General features: G+C 53.7%; 1 pseudogene; it reads right to left on the reverse strand.

Annotated features, from left to right (window-relative positions):
• Nucleotides 1–662: 662 nt before the first annotated feature.
• Nucleotides 663–1,947, reverse strand: LOC124236290 (keratin, type I cytoskeletal 18-like; annotated as a pseudogene).
• Between the last annotated feature and the right edge of the window lie 242 nt (nucleotides 1,948–2,189).

Below are 2,189 nucleotides of genomic sequence, written 5' to 3' on the forward strand. Positions count from 1 at the left end.
CAAACCTCCTAGTGGATTACAAGCCGCTTGGAGTCAGGGAGGAGGTTTTAGTCATTTTTGGGATGCATAGGATGATTCCACAGCTAACAGGCTGTTTAACCTCTGACAAGTTACTTAACTTCTCTCTGCCTCAGTCTTAATTCATTAAACAGGGAAATATTATGCACTTTAGGGGTTTGTCATGCACATCAAATGAGATCATTGATGTAAGCTCTTAAAGGACCTCCTGGAATATTGTTGTTGTTTTCATTATTATGATCAAGTCACAGTCCAGCACAATGCCTGATGAACCATAGGTGCCAATGTATGTTGACTGATTTAGCTTTTCAATGACCATTAAGGAGAGCATCCACCTTTGGAGGCACTGATCAAGAACCATCATGGGGACCAATATGACAGGATCTGTCCACAAGACGGTGGGGAACAGAGCAGAGCAGAGTTAGTACAAAGGGTCTGTATCCACCTGCCTCTAAGACCACCAGAAACTGCTGAAGGAAGTCACGTGGCAAGGGAGGGGGCTCTACTCAGTTTTATGGGTTCAGGAGGCATTTTTATTCTTTTAACTAGTCTTCCACTTTTTTTTTTTTTTAAAGTGTGGTCCAACGGCCACTGAACTTTTTATTGGCCTACTGCTCCCCAAAGGGTACCCTGCTTCTGCGGCCTCAATGCCTCAGAACTTTGGTGTCGTTGGTCTCGGACACCACTCTGCCATCCACAATCCTGCGAGTGGTGGTCTTCAGGACGGTTTGTAAGGAGCCGCTGCTGTCCAGGGCGTCGCCAAGACTGAAGTCCTCCCCGGCTTCCAGCAGGCGGCGGTAGGTGGCGATCTCCGCCTCCAGCTTGACCTTGATGTTCAGCAGGGCTTCGTACTCTGGGGTCTGGCATTGGCCCTCTGCCCGGGTCTGGGCCAGCTCGGACTCCAGGTGCCGCAGGATGTCATTGAGCTGCTCCATCTGCATAGCGAAGCGGGCCTCCACCTCCCTCAGGTTGTTCTCCAAGCTGGCCTTCAGATTTCTCATCGAGTTCAGGTCGATCTCCAAGGACTGCACCATGTGCCTCAGCTCCTTGAGTGTGGCCTCAGCAGTGCCTATCTCGGCGGTCTGCGTGGTGACTACTATGGTGCTCTCCTTAATCTGCTGGGACTAAGACTTGTCCAGCTCCTCTCGGTTCTTCCGAGCCAGCTCTTCATATTGGGCCCGGATGTCCGCCATGATCTTGCTGAGGTACTGAGATTTGGGGGCATCCAATTCCATGGTCAACCCAGAGCTGGCAGTCTGGTTCTGAAGACTCTTCACTTCCTCCTCGTGGTTCTTCTTCATGAAGAGCAGCTCCTCCTTGAGAGCCTCGATCTCCGTCTCCAGCTGCAGCCGAGTGACATTGGTGTCATCAATGACCTTTCGGAGCCCATGGATGTCACTCTCCACAGACTGGCGCATGGCCAGCTCCGTCTCATACTTGACTCTGAAGTCATCAGCAGCAAGACGGGCGTTGTCAATCTGCAGAACGATGCGGGCATTGTCTACAGAATTTGCAAAGATCTGAGCCCTCAGCTCCTCGACCGTCTTGAGGTAAGGCCCCCAGTCTCAGACCTGGGGCCGCTTCTTCTCCAGGTGTTCCCGGATCTTGCTCTCCAGTCTCCGATTCTCCGTCTCCAGGCTCCTTACCCTCTCCAGGTAGGAAGCCAGGCGGTCATTCAGGTGTTGCATGGCCTCCTTCTCACTCTGGATGCCTCCTACCCCCACCAGACCCCCGGCCATCCCCACGGCCAGACCCCCGGCCCCCCAGCTTCCCCGGGAGATGGAGGAGCGGGACACGGAGATGCGGGAGCCCGAGCCCCCGGCGCCTGCATAGACGCTGGCCGCGCTGCTGCACGGAGCCAAGGGACCGGTAGTTGGTGGAGAAGGTGGAGCGGGTGCTGAAGCTCATGTTGTTCGCGCGGGAAAGCGAGAGGCCGCGGGACTCAGGTTCGGGCCGGTGGCCTGGTCTTCCACTTTTTGAAGCATATTCACAAATCATGAAAGTACTTTTGGGAGAGCACAGTCCTTTTATCTCACTCTGTGCTCAAACAAATTTGAACTCAGGCTCAAGGCAGTATCACACTGATGTGACCTAATGAGGGGAGCCTGAGGCTCAGAAAGGTTGTGTGTCTTGCTTAAGGACACACAGTTTGCCAGGGGCAGAGCCTGGGT

This window comes from Equus quagga, chromosome 2 (assembly GCF_021613505.1).
Source record: "Equus quagga isolate Etosha38 chromosome 2, UCLA_HA_Equagga_1.0, whole genome shotgun sequence".
In the NCBI taxonomy this organism is placed as follows: Eukaryota; Metazoa; Chordata; class Mammalia; order Perissodactyla; family Equidae; genus Equus; species Equus quagga.